Below are 14,950 nucleotides of genomic sequence, written 5' to 3'. Positions count from 1 at the left end.
CCTCGAATATAGACTTTGAATTGCATTTTTGCTCTAAATATGGATTTTGCTCCATATAATGATCAAATTGTATTTCTGTAAATTATGTGAATTAGGCACCATATAGAGACAAATCCAGGAACTTCCAGCCGCTCTGATCCTCAATAACCATGGGATGCAACATTCAACACCAGAAAAGAAAAAAAGAAAAAAAAGTAATGAGCAACAACACAATGGCCTTTCAAAAATATTAGATTGTTTCAAAGAAGAGAATAAAAAATCATAGAGATATCATGAATCATGCAAGTTTAAAATGAAGGATTATGAAATGAATAATTTTCATTAATCTGATGAAGGATAAAATCTATACAATTGGCCATAATCAACTTTTCAATAACTTGGGAGCATATAAGTTGGTATGTATAACTTTTCAATAAGGATAAACAACATGCAGGATGAGCACCTCAAAATCTGAAATCCCCCCAGTAGCACCAATGGCTAAATCAAAGATCTTGAATCTCCTCTCACGGCAACCTGCCCTTGGCCACTTGAGTGCATCTGCAACGCCTTCACATGGGCAAAAACTACCACCAGACACCACAATATAGGCCTTCTTTCCAACTGTTGGTCTAAATTTCTCCAGAAGAGGTGTCAATGCTCTCACTTCATTGACAGAATGAGCATAGAACAGGGCATCTATTTTCTAAGGATACATAGCAGCCCACTGGGTTATGTAACCAGTTGAGAGAGCACGCCACCATTGATCATCACGGACTTGGACTATATCCTTAAAAATTATAGTGGTCTCAGAAATATAAGCAAGTATGTGTTCACTGTCTCCCCATGTCTCCTTGTTTTTAGAATCAATTGGTAAGACAAATGAGATTGCATTCTTGTACTTTTGGGGTTGGTAGCTGCAAGATTGAAACACAAACAGCACATGATTTGAGTAGCTATCATACACACATCATGTCCAAATTGAAAAACATATACAAAAGGTGAAAATATACTTGTTTTTATAAAGCTATAGGTTTTTAACTTCAGATGCATTTAAAGCACAAGGACAAACTCAGGGTTGAGAAGAATCCCTGGCAGGGGCAAGAATGTAATGGAGTCATGTAGTTTATGAATCTGAATTGGTAGAACATAAAATGCATAATATGCATAATATGTGTTAAGAGGTATTGTTGCATCGATTGTAAGGTTATACCGGAATAAAGTGTAGCTACACAATATAGAGTCTTAATTTTAGATCTTAGAATTAGACAATGCTGCAAAAGAGATAGACATATGATAGATTCTAGAATTAAGTTGTGAGCACTGAAAGGAGCTAAACAAGGAATATTTGTAGAGCAGGTAGTTAAGGAAGTTGATTGGTGTCTCGAGGAGGATTCATAATTAATGTGGAATAAGTTAGCGGGTGGCATGAGAAAGGTGGCTAAGGAGGTATTGGGTGAGTCTAAAGGCGGTGCACCGCTAGGTAAGGATACATCATGGTGGAACGAGGATGTCAAATTAGCTATTAAGGTTAAAAAAGAGTGTTATAGAAATCTAAGTAAGAGTCATGATAATAAGAATTTTGAGAAGTATATGATAGCAAAGAAGGAAGCTAAAAAAGTAGTTCGAAACGCGAGGGATAAGGTATATAAGGAGGTTTATGATAAGTTGGATATCAAAGAGGGCGAGAAGAATATTTATAGGCTTGTAAAGATGAGAGATAGGAAATCGAGGGATCTGGGTATGGTTAGATGCATCAAAGATGAAACACAAAGGATTTTAGTTAAAGATGAGGAGATTAAGAAGAGATGAAAAGATTATTTTGATAAGCTATTTAATGAAAGTCATGCTCAGGATCTTGGAGGCTTCTCCATTCCTTTTCATAAGATAAATCATAATTTCATGCGCAAGATTCAAAAGAAAGAAATTGCAGAGGCTTTGAAGAAAATGAAATCGAGAAGGGTAGTTGGCCTAGATGGTATACCTATCGAGGCTTGAAAATGCTTGGGAAAAAAAGTTTAGAATGGTTGACAAATCATTTTAACAAGATTTGACGGACAAATAAGATGCCTAATGAGTAAAGGAAAAGTACTTTGGTGCCTCTATATAAGAATAAAGGTGATATACAAGATTGCACAACCTATCGTGGTATAAAACTCATGAGTCATACTATGAAACTTTAGGAGAGGGTGGTTGAGTATAGGTTGAGGAAGGTTGTCATGATATCGGAGATTCAATTTGGTTTTATGCCTGGAAGATCAACTATGAAAGCTATACATCTTCTTAGAAAACTTATTGAGAGATATAGAGAGAGTAACAAAGATTTGCATATGGTTTTTCTTGATTTGGAGAAGGCATACGATAGGGTACCTAGGGATAAAGGCATTGTTGTTGTTGTTGTTGTATATAATATTTCGGTCAGCCAGGTTTGGTCGGATATCCAAGCAAAATTAAATCTCAAACCTGATTCACATGGTAGTGATACGACACATGCTCTCGTGTGACACGCCGCGAAGTGTTTAATCTGGATTTGGTATGTACCCTGGAAAAGAGAATATTATCTAATAATAAACATATTTTTATATAAAAAAGTTAAATAATGTTGTATAAATTAAATATTCTAAAAATACCTCTCCATTTGTCCTAATTTTCATAAAAATCACCTATTCATGTCACGTTTGTATAGTATTCGTGTGTGTATATATATATTAAACATAGTGATAGACCTAGGTTGGGACTCAAGACTCTCAACCATAGTGACCAAAATCGATGACATTAAAAAAATATCTTGAAAAGTGCGATATTTCGATTGTCATTTAAAATGGTCAAAATAATATAAAATTATTAACCGGAAAAAACAACAATTTGTTTTTTTATTTCTTATAATAAATTTTTTGTTTTCTTAAATAGTTTATTTTTCTAATATTTTATCGATAAAAGTGCAAGAAAAACAAAAAGTTTCAATTTCTCAGCAGAATTTAGCTGCCGTTATTTTGATGTTTTTTGTAAGCTTTTGCCATTGTCTTCTTGACCAGTTATTTCCTATATATCCCCCAACACACACACACACACACACACACACACACACACACATATATATATATATATATATATATATATATATATATATATATATATATATATATATATATATATATATATAGAGAGAGAGAGAGAGAGAGAGAGAGAGAGAGAGAGAGAGAGATTAAATGAAGTCACAGTCGCATTGAGAGAGAGAGAGACCAATAATGGAAGTCACATTATTACATTCTCCTGTACCTTGTAGCCTTTAAAACTAATGCACAACCCTCTTGAGAAGCAGGGGAGAGGAACCTCCTACTTGTTTTAACTCCTCTATTCAAGCCTTCAGGCAACCAGCTCAGTGATGTTCACGTAATCAGCACTTGCTGAACCTGCCAGACATGCGACAATATTCCGTGAAGCATCACGCAAGCTCACCACAGTGACAGACTCTATCCGTCGCTAAACATGTTACCGACGGAGTTTGCGATGGATTAGCGATGGATAACGTCTGTCGCTAATACACATTTTTCTTGTAGTGTATTGGGATATATCTTGTTGCAACTGATAAACCCTAGCAAGATTATTTTGCACCCCGTATACCTCTTTCAAGGCATCCCACAGATCTTTGACCGTCTCCATAAACAAAAAACCCTCAGCTATAGTTGGGTCCATGGAATTCAGTAACCAAGACATGACTAGATGGTTTGTTGATTCTCACTCATCATAAGTCGAGTCTTCTTCAGATGGTTGTTGAATCTTGCTGGTTACATATCCAAGTTTCGACTTACCGCCAAGAAAAAGACTTGCGGCTTTTGACCAACTTAGATAATTCCGACCATTAAGAGAGACAGTGGTGATTTTTAAGGTAGGATTTAGCTCTTGAACCACAACCTTCATAGATGAGTTGGTGGTTGCAGTCGTCCCACCGGATGATCCCTGAGCGTCGGCCATGAAGAATGAGAAAGCTGACACACAGGTGGAAACGACACAATGACAAATCAGCTACTGCAGCGACTGGTCCAGACTAATCTTGAACCTATGGTTTGATACCATGTTAAATTCCAAAACGGCGAGCGGCAGCCTGTTACGATTTGCAAGTGACCCCAAGTCACGATTTGCATAAATCATGTGACGATTTACATGATGTGATGCACATATCGTGTGATGATTTACATGATGCAATTGCTAGGGTTGTAACGATTTGTGTCCATCGGCATATCAACAAGAAATATAACGTGGTTCGATCGATATGACCTATGTCCATGAAAGGCAGCACCAGTTATATTATTTCTTTACTCTCTCTCTCTCTCTCTATATATATATATACATTTGCTTACACGTTGTTGAAACACATGAGTATTTCCTAATTACACTAGGAAACCTCTTTCATGATCAATATGGTAACTTGCCAATCTGAGGCAATCTTAACAATAAGGATAGGGATAAGATAAACCAGATCGACAGAGAATCCTGAGCGCTTGGGAAACCACCTTCCTTCTTTCATCAGGGGGTCAACTCACTCATCTTCGCACGGGCTGGTTGGGACAATATTAAAATTGACTTGGGCAAAACCCTGAGGGATCTGAGTCCACACCTTGAGTAGGGATGTCAATGCACCAGATTGAGTCTAAGTCATATATCCAACTGACCAGAACCTGTTTAATTGGATTAGGTTGGGCTTTCCGGATGCATCCCGTTAATTGAGACGAATTTGGTTTTAGGTTTTACCATCTAAATTCAACCATGAATCTGGGCCGGGCTAATATCAGAACATTTTTACGTGTAAATGCATATCCATCTCCGAGTCAAACTTAAAATCCGATTAGGCCATATCTGATATTGTAAGATTAGGTAATGCCTCCACCGGACCCAAACGAGGAAAACCATGGGTGGGGCCCATGACTACCTCTGCCATACGTGGCCTGAAAGCTACAGACACACCCGTGAGCCAGTGAGGTTTGATCTGGTGCCTTCATCTCAGCACCTTCACAGCCATCCCAATGGTCATGCAGGCGACCCCCAAATACTGACCAAGATCCAGACCTAAATCAGTTCCAGTGTAGATCCAATCAAGTATATATGTTAGATTCGGATCTAGATTAGCATATGCAAATGGGACGAAGCAGACTTCTTCCCCCAAATTCATGACTTGTATCTATATGTGTTTATCCAAGTACAGGTTCAATCCATTCTACCAAAAAAGGAAAACAAGGATGCTGCAGCAGAACAGCCTTGTCCCTATACTTTTTCATCCCTGGTGTTGCTCTTTCCTCATTTGCAGGAAAATTGGGTTGTTGTTCAACTCTAGCTACACTATGATGTGTGGTCCAACGAAATGTTAAGGCCAGCCCCGACCCAAATCAAACTTATAGTCCAACGTGATGACATAAGCTATGGTTTCATGGATCTTTAATTATCGCATAGTCACAAATTTCATTCTGAGGATTTTCTTATCAAGAGAACATTAAACAATAAATTAAAAGAAGTTTTTTTCTGAGAAAATATCAAGAGAACTTTCATATATTTATAATAAAAACATAAGAAAAATTAAGAAAATAAGTTCACATTTATCAAAAAGTTCAGTCTGTACATTTCCCACGATAAAATGCTAAAAAGAATTCAATATATCTGCAACATTTGTAGTCCTGTGCTTTGAATTTTTACTTTTATTCTTAATTTTTACTGTTATTCTTAATTTTATTTTTATTTGTATTTTTTGAAAGAGATTTATGATTTGAACTTTTAAAGTGGAGTTGAATGTGGCAGCCTTATGGTAGAGCCACAACATCTAAGTCAAGGGGCCCCATAAGCCATAGTGATGACCAAGTTGGGGAAATGTGGCAAAAAAATCAATGGAACTTGCATTTTTAGCCTCATGCTTATCGATCAAGAGAAACAGGTCCAGCTTTATGACTCTAAGTGGATACTATGTATCCAAAGATTCCTGATGAATAGGTAATGGGGAACATGGTTCCATGTGGGGAGCATCCAGATGTCAACAACCATTATGCTTTCCTTTAGCTTTGTTGAGTTCATAGAGACAAAAGTTAAAAACGGTGAAATATCAATTTTCAAGAACTCGTGTGAATTTGAAAATTTTCAAAAATGTCGCATTTTTTTGCGGCAAAATCTTGGCAATAAAAAATGATTTTTAATTATAAGAAATTATTAATAAAAATATTTACAAATAAAAACACATGGTTTTTCATGATAAATAGCCGGTATTTATGTTTTTTCATAAATCTCGAAATATTTTGAAAATCTTGCAAAAAAATTGCGATTTTAAACTTTCAGGCAATTTCTGGGATGCAATTGCGAAATTTTTTCATAAATCTCGCTATACTATCGTGAGATTTTCATAAATCTCACTATTTCTCACGATCCTAATTGGAAACCCAGGCAGAACCCACATCTGGTATGCAATTTCACAAACCTTTTCAGGCTTCATATATATACTAATTGGACTGTTTGGCTAGCTTGGAACCAAATTCCAGTTAGGCTTCCTTTATCACCAAACCCTGACCCAATAGGGTTTGGTATGGGAACGATCCTAGTGAAACCCAACCGGTTGATGGCCTTATTCATATTACTGTTTGCAAGTTTGCTGTTGGAGAGGGGGAGAGATTTTACTGTAATAAACTTGTTTGAGTACGTTAGCAGGAGAAGCTGGTAAACGGTTTCTTTAAATACTGTAGTAAATTTTCTTTTGTAGGTAAACCCGAGATGCTAGTATTGTTTTTTCATTCAAATGGAGCCGAAAAGCCATCAACGTTACTTAAAAGTGAAACTCAACAAAGCGTTGAGACCCACAAGCACAAACACAATAGCATAGCATGAGAACACCAATAACACAAAACAGAACACTCATAGAGGACCACAAACATCTATATGAGGATCGGTTTGTGGCAGAGGCAGGTCATTGAGATATATGCGTAAGATAGCATACACATCAGCCAAGACCCTATGGGTCAAACGGTTAAGGTTGAACAGGACATCCCGAAAAGTAGCATCATTTCTGGCCATCCATATGAACCACCACACTGTAAACAACCAAACTCTCCAAATAGTCCTCCACTTCTTTTCGCGTCTACTTATAGCAGGGCCGAGGATAAGATCTAACGCAAAGCAACCCTCCCGCACAACAACTGATGGAGCCCTCCAAGTTTTAGAAAACAATTCTTGAAACACTTCACACGACCAGAAAAGGTGTTGTGTAGTTTCTTCAGTCTGTCGACAAAGCACACACCAACTGGGAAACTGAAAACCCATCCTCTTGATATTGTTATGGGTCTGTATCCGGTCATGAAGAATCAACCAAGCCAATACCTTGGTCCTCGGAGATGGTCCCTTCACCCATAGAGCATTGTTGAAGATCCAGCCCTGACCTGGAGGCAGAAGAGAACGATAGACCTTATGGACTTGGAAAACTCCCGCATTCGAGACTGCCCATTGAAGCCAAGATTCGTCTACCCCTACGTCCAAATCCCTGTCAAGAAACAAACGCAATGCCCTAAACCACATTTTCCTCAAATGCGATGTGTATGGTCCACGAGCCCCCCGGCGAACAGCAAGCGAATCGATTAGACCATATTTTAGCCGTAGGAAGTTTGCGCATGCATCCTGTGACGTATGAGCCAACCAGCACTACTTCACAGCCAATGCCACACTCCTTTTACGCAAAGCAAAAATTCCTAAGCCAGCCATAGTCTTTGGCATAACGATGGAGTCCCATCCCACCAAGTGCCTCTTATAAGGTCCATTTACACCACGCCACAAAAACCTTGACAAGACGTGCTTCAGTTGGTGCTCAACATTGACTGGCATGACACAGACCGACATGAAAAATTCTGGAATTGCTGACAGAACATGCTTGATCAAAGTAATTCTGCCCGCAAGAGACAAATATCTTGCACGCCAAGACTGGAGCTTAAGACACACCTTGTCAACAACGGGTGTCCATGATGTTTTAGAGGTTGACTTGACTTGTAGGGGGAGGCCCAAGTAAATTCAAATGGAGAGAGAGAGAGAGAGAGAGAGAGAGAGAGAGAGAGAGAGAGAGAGGATCGGGTCAAACGCTGGTCACATTAGCAATGTCACTCCGCTCCCTAGGATGCTGTTGCCCCATACAAGCTGGACCCACAAAAAACTTCTAGTAACTATAAAAAAAAACAACCAAATGAAGTCAAGGACCTCATCTATCTTATGTTGGCCGTTTATGCCACAAAGTAGAGGATTTATCTCCGATGGAGTATGGGACAGTCTACAATCAGCTGCATAAATTTCTAACTCCACATTCTTAATCATGTGGATCATATTTGTAGCATTTGATCCACAAACCACAATACGAGTGCCATTTAGTTCTTACACATTAACCAAAGTTTTTACGTCTAATACTGCAGCACCCAAAAAAAAACCAGAAGGGATAGAAATAAGATGATCCAACCTTTCTTATTTCTTCAAAACTTGTTTAAAATGTCTTTTTCTTTTTTCTTTTATTTCTTCAAAACATGAACATACACTCGTACACTTGTACCCATAAATGGTTAAATGGATCAATGACTCGTAACAATCAGAAAATTTGTGTTAAAAGCTTCTCCACGTCGACTCAAAACATCTGTTTACTTCAACATACACGCAACGTACGAGCGCTTTTAAAATTTGTGTAAAATTTAAAAATACAAGAAATAGAATTGTGGTATACTATGTCCATACGCAACATTTTTAAAACATTTTTTGTTTTTGGTATTTTATCACATCTTCTAAAATTGTTGCAATAAAAATTATAATCATGAAATTTTCAAAATATCACTAATATTTTGCCATGAAGGATGGTGGCAATGCGCGTGGGGATCAAGGATCAGAACATCATACATTCACAGGGACACATTACTAAGTGACACGACAAACATGTGGAAGCACCATGTGACACATCAGGACGTTTATGTCATTATTTTACTGTTATTTAAAAATTTTGAATAGTATTTTTTACTAACAAGAAATATGTTTTTATATATTACGATATTAAATGATATTTTCATCATTAAAATAAAAAACTCATGTCATCATGTCCTAATTTTCAATATATTTGTGTATTCATGTCTCTTATCGATATTGAGTCCATATATATATGCTGCTTGTTGAATAGGTGCTTGAGCATCTACTTAATCATGTTGACAGTCCATCATGTGCATTGATAGACGATCAACGCACAAAAAACAGAAAAAGGCAAATTTTTATGAAAAAATATGTAAAAATACCCTTTAGCTATGCTTTTGAAGTGCCACTAAAGGTAAAATTAAGGACATATTTCAGCATTACAAATTTTTAATTATGTATGTATTCTTTTGACTTTTAGTGGCACTTCAAAAGTGCTGCGGAAGAGTTTTTTCGTGCATTTTGAGTTTAGTATTTTTACGTGTTTTTTTTTATGCACTAACCATCCATCAACGTGCACAATCGATGGTCGGCGCGATTCAGCGCAAGTTCAGCACCTATGCATTAAGCACCTACCCACATATATATATATATATATATATATTGCATAGCTGCTAGATGAATAATGGAGTTTGTGGATTCTTCACTTGTGTCATGTCCTTTCTTTCACTTTTTTTTTCTTTTTTAGAAATATTTTCGCTTGTGCCATGTGCTTTCCTTCACTTTTTTTTCTTTTGGAAAAAGATTCTTTGCTATCTTTCAACTGGTTTGGATGAAAATCAGGTTCACACTCTCCGATCATCTCTCGCAGAATACCTAAAAGAGTCCATTAGAGAGAGAGTACGTGGATTCTTCACTTGTGCCATGTGCTTTCCTTCACTTTTTTTTTTGAAAAAGATTCTTTGCTATCTTTCAACTGGGTTGGATGAAAATCAGGTTCAGGCTCTCCGATCATCTCTTGCAGAATACCTAAAAGAGTCCATTAGAGAGAGAGAGAGTATGTGGATTCTTCACTTGTGCTATGTGCTTTCCTTCACTTTTTTTTCCTTTTTTAGAAAGATTCTTTGCTTGTGCCATGTGCTTTCCTTCACTTTTTTTTTTTTTGAAAAGATTCTTTGCTATCTTTCTCTTGGGTTGGATGAAAATCAGGTTCAAACTCTCAGATCATCTCTTTCAGGAGACCTAAAAGAGTCCATTAGAGAGAGAAAATACGTGGATTCTTCACTTGTTCCATGTGCTTTCCTTTATTTGTTTTTTTTTTTTATAAAATTCTTCGCTTGTGCCATGTGCTTTTTTTCACTTTTTTTTATTCTTCAGTATATTTCTCCTGCGTTGGATGAAAATCAGGTTCAGACTCTCATATCATTTCTCGCATAAGACCTAAAAGAGTTTGAACCATGTCATCTCCTTTCAATACTTCTTCTTCTCCACTTAAGTACGAAGTCTTCTTGAGCTTCAGAGGCTCGGACACCCGCAAAGGGTTCACTGGACACCTGTTCGAAGCTCTAAAACAAAAAGGGGTCCATACTTTCATGGATGACGAGGAATTGGAGAGTGGAAAAAGGATTGACGAAAACCTTTGGAGAGCAATCAAACGCTCTGTCATATGCATAGTTATCTTGTCTCAGAACTACACTGACTCCCAATGGTGCTTGAAGGAGTTGGCTTAGATGGTTCGCAACAACAAGATCATCTTCCCCCATCTTTTACCACGTTGATCCTTCAGATGTTCGCAGACAAAAAGGCCCCTATGAAGAAGCATTCCGTGACTATGAAAGTCGTTGTTGTCTACACCCTGACGATAAGAAGTATATTGAAGCAGAGAAAGTGAGGGAACAAAAGGTGGCAATGAAGGAAGTTGGTCATCGCAAAGGCTTTGATCTTGACGACCAGTACAATTGGTACATCTCTCTCTCTCAATGCTGTCAAGATTGGGTCTATTTGGGTCCCGGTCCGACCGTAACACTTTGGGCTTTTTTTTTCGTCTATTGCTCCAGCTATGTTAGCCTCATCGCCAACATTTGATGGCATCTCCTAACCCTTGTAAGTTTTGCTAGGGGTGGGCCCCAAAAAATTTGGCTCTGCCATCAATGCTTACTATCCTGGAGATTTGTCGCTCACTATTTATAATGCATGGAGTTCGACGTTTGATTCTCTTTGCGCTAATTCTCGTGGCGGACTAGTAGCGCGGTTGGGTAGGCATGCTCGTGGGAAGCAGAGAAAATTTTTGCCATCCTCGCCATCGCAAGTTCTATCATGGGTGGGCCCACAAAATTTTTTGCAAAATTGCCTAAGTTGACGATCGCCAATTGATGCTGAAAGATTCATTTATATATTTGATGACAAAACCGTTGAAGTTGAAGCAATAAGAACATTTAGGTTGCTATTAAAGACTGAAAATTACTTAGATTTGAAAGAAACATTTATTGTGTCATCTTTTAGGCAGAATTTGATTTCTATTTTTTTTGAACTAATACGGTTATTCTTGTTTATTAAAAAATAATCAATTTAAATTATTTCTTGATTCAAATCTTATTGGGATCAGTTCTTTATCTATGAATGATAACCTTTATTTGCTTGATACTATTATTTCATTAAACAAAACTTTGAATTTAAGTTCTCGTGATATAAAACAAAAATTAAGAAATGAGAATTTCGCTTTATTATAGCATAAACACTTAAGTCATATTGCTAAACAAAGAATTGAAAGGCTTATGTCGAGTGAGATTCTTGATTCTCTTGATTTTAGTGACCTTCAGGTTTGTGTTGAGTGTATAAAAGGGAAACAAACAAACCTAAGAAAATTAGGTATCGAAAGGAGAACAAAAGTTTTATAATTAATTCATACAGATATTTGTGGGTCCTTCCCTACGACTTTTTGAAATGGTCAACAATATTTTATTACGTTCATAGATGACTATTCTCGTTATAAGTACCTATATTTAATTCATGAAAGGTCTCAATCCTTGGATGTGTTCAAATCATTCAAGGTTGAAGTTGAAAATCAACTTGGCAAAAGAATTAAGGAAGTTAGATCTGACTGTGGTGGTGTGTACTATGGTAGATATGATGAATCAGGTGAACAACGTCCAGAGCCGTTTGCTAAATTCCTAAAGGAATGTGGGATCATCCCTTAATATACCATGTCAGACCCTACAGACCAATGCGTGGATAGGTTTTTATAAGGTTCTAAAATCAACGGTCTACAATTTTTTAAAACTTTCAAGGCTCCCAAAACCATTTTTTCATCCAAATTCTGTCAATCCAGATTTTAAAAAAAAAATGTTTTCTTAAAAAAGACCATCCGTTACGAGTCACTTAAAAAAGACTTATCATACATTGATCATCGACCTCATGCCTCTATAACTCATCATTATATGCTATAATGCATTGATCATCACTACAAGAAAAATGCTAATTAGCGACGAAAATTTGCGACGGATCAACAAGCGAAAACTATTTGTCGCTAACATTTGAAATTTTTGCAAAATTAGCGATGGAAATATATCCGTCGCAAATTAGCGACGGATTAATGACAATGTTTTTTTATCGCCAAAACACTACAAAAAATGGTAATTAGCGACGGAATTAGCGAGGGAATTTTTCCGTCCCTAATCCGTCGCTAATTAGCGACGGATTAGGGACGGAAAAATTCCTTCGCTAATTCCGTCGCTAATTTTCGATTTAAACCCATCTCGCCTGAGGCGCGAAATTTTCCCTCCCCCCCGTTCAAAAATTTTCTTCCCTCTGTTTTTCCCTCCTCCCGTTCGATTTAAACCATCCCCACCTTCCTCTGACGATGCGCAACAACCTCTCACACCACGGAGGTCGTCCTTCTTAGGCACCTCTCACACCACGCGCAGCTTCTGCAACCGTTCTGCAGCGATCCCTCCGTCCCCGTCTCATTGTCCAGCCCGACGGCACCTCTCGCACCACGCGCAACTTCTGCAGCCGCTCTGCAGTGATCCCTTTCTCGTCGTCTCGTCGTCCAGCTCGACGACACCTCCATTCTCAGGCACCTCTCGGTGGAGACTGCTCGGGCACCAATGGCACCTCCATCCTCCGCGTCGTCGTCCAGCCCGACGCCTCCTGCAAGTTCTCCCCCGTGAACCCTGGCTACGCCGCCTGCCTTGACCGCTCCTCCCGGCGGTGCCCCTCGACAGTCTCCATCGCCTGTTCCGCCTCTCCCTCGTCGGATCCCATCTCCACTACGACCCTCGCCGGATCCCGTCTCCCTCGTCGGATCCCGTCTCCAGCCGTGACTGGCTCGTTGCGGAAGAGCATCCCGACGCCGGTTCTGTACAAAAAAAATTGCTCCCAGCCGGAAAACGCGCCGGCAGCGAGCATTTTTTTTTTATTTTTTTTTAAAATTTAGCGGCTGTTATTATCCATCGCTAATTTAAAATAGCGAAGGACTAGCGATGGATCATATCCGTCGCTAATCCATCGCAAATTAGCGAATGAAAATGCGGCGGATAAGTTGTGGCACTACTTAGCGTTGAAAAATTCGCGATGAAAGTTATCTGTCGCTAATCCGACGCTAATCCGTCGCAAAACAGTTTAGCGACGGATTAGCGTCGGATTTAGGTTGTCGCTAATCCACAGGTTTCTTGTAGTGCATGATCTGCCTTGGTTTTATTTTTTAAGTGATTCGTTATAAGGACATGAGATTAAGTCTCTAAGCATATAATGATGAGTTAGGTTTAATGGTTTTCGTTAAAGCTTGAACTTTGACGGACTCGAGTTTGATGAGAATGTATTCAAATATACCTCTTGCTCTTAAGTTTCCTAAAGTCTTTATCTTAACTCGGAGGGGCTTTATCCGTCACTTTTGCCATGCCATCCTTTAACTTAAGGTTTGGCAACTATGACTCATGGTTTTCCGATTCAGGAAGAATTAATGTCCCTAGTTATCTAACATATGCCTTTGTAGGCCATATAACCAAAGTCTGCCATTTTTTTTTTTTTTGTATTTTATCACTTCTGAAGTTGTTGCAATAAAAATCATGATATTTTCAAAATAACACTAATATTATGCCAAGAAGGCTGGTGGCAATGCGCGTGGCATCAAGTATGCTAACATGATACGTTCCTAGGGACACATTACTAAATAACACGACACATATGTGGAAGCACCATGTGACACATCATGACGTTTTATTCATTATTTTAAAGTTATTTAAAAAATTTGAATAATATTTTTTTACTAACAAGAAGTATGTTTTAGCATTAAAAATAAAAAACTCATGTCATCATGTTCTGATTTTCAAAATATTTATGTATTCATGTCTCTCTTTTATATATATAGCTGCTTGATGAATACGTGCTTGAGCATCTACTTAATTGCGCTGACCGTCCATAATGTGCATTGATGGGCAATCAACGCACAAAAAATGAAAAAAAGGCATTTTTTTTATGCAAAACCACCCTTTAGCTGCTTTTGAAGCGCCATTAAAGGTTGGCATTCAATATCGCAACTAAAGGTAAAAGGACATATTTCAGCATTACAACTTTTTAATTATGTACGTGTCCTTTGAACGTTTAGCGGTGCTTCAAAAGCATGGTTTTTTTGCGCGTTTTGGAGTTTAGCATTTTTTACACAAATATTTTTTTTTGTGTACTGACAATCCATCAGCGTGCGCGATCAACGGTCGATGCGATTAAGCACAGGTTCAGATTGAGAAATATTTTGGTTCATAAAGGCAAAGTTAGAGACTTATTTCGATATCTGACCGAATTCGATTCCGTTTTGTTGCATTTGATTAGTCATATCCATATCCGATTACAATTGGTTGCAGATATGGTTTTGGTTTTTTGCCATCAAATCTGAGAAATATCGGAGTTTGTAGGATATCTGAATCTATTTACATGTAAAAAAAGTGGATCTGGTAGAGTCTTCACCATCTGAATCCAAGTTCAAGTTCATTTAGCCAACATCCCATTAGTCAAATATGGTATTGGGTACATCGGATCCGAATCCCAACTGTTTGCGACTTTGCATCACTACTTATTTGCA

The sequence above is a fragment of the Nuphar pumila genome, chromosome 2 (genome assembly GCF_984573655.1).
Source record: "Nuphar pumila chromosome 2, dmNupPumi1.hap1.1, whole genome shotgun sequence".
Classification (NCBI taxonomy): domain Eukaryota; kingdom Viridiplantae; phylum Streptophyta; class Magnoliopsida; order Nymphaeales; family Nymphaeaceae; genus Nuphar; species Nuphar pumila.
Note: the sequence above shows the minus strand (reverse complement) of the source record.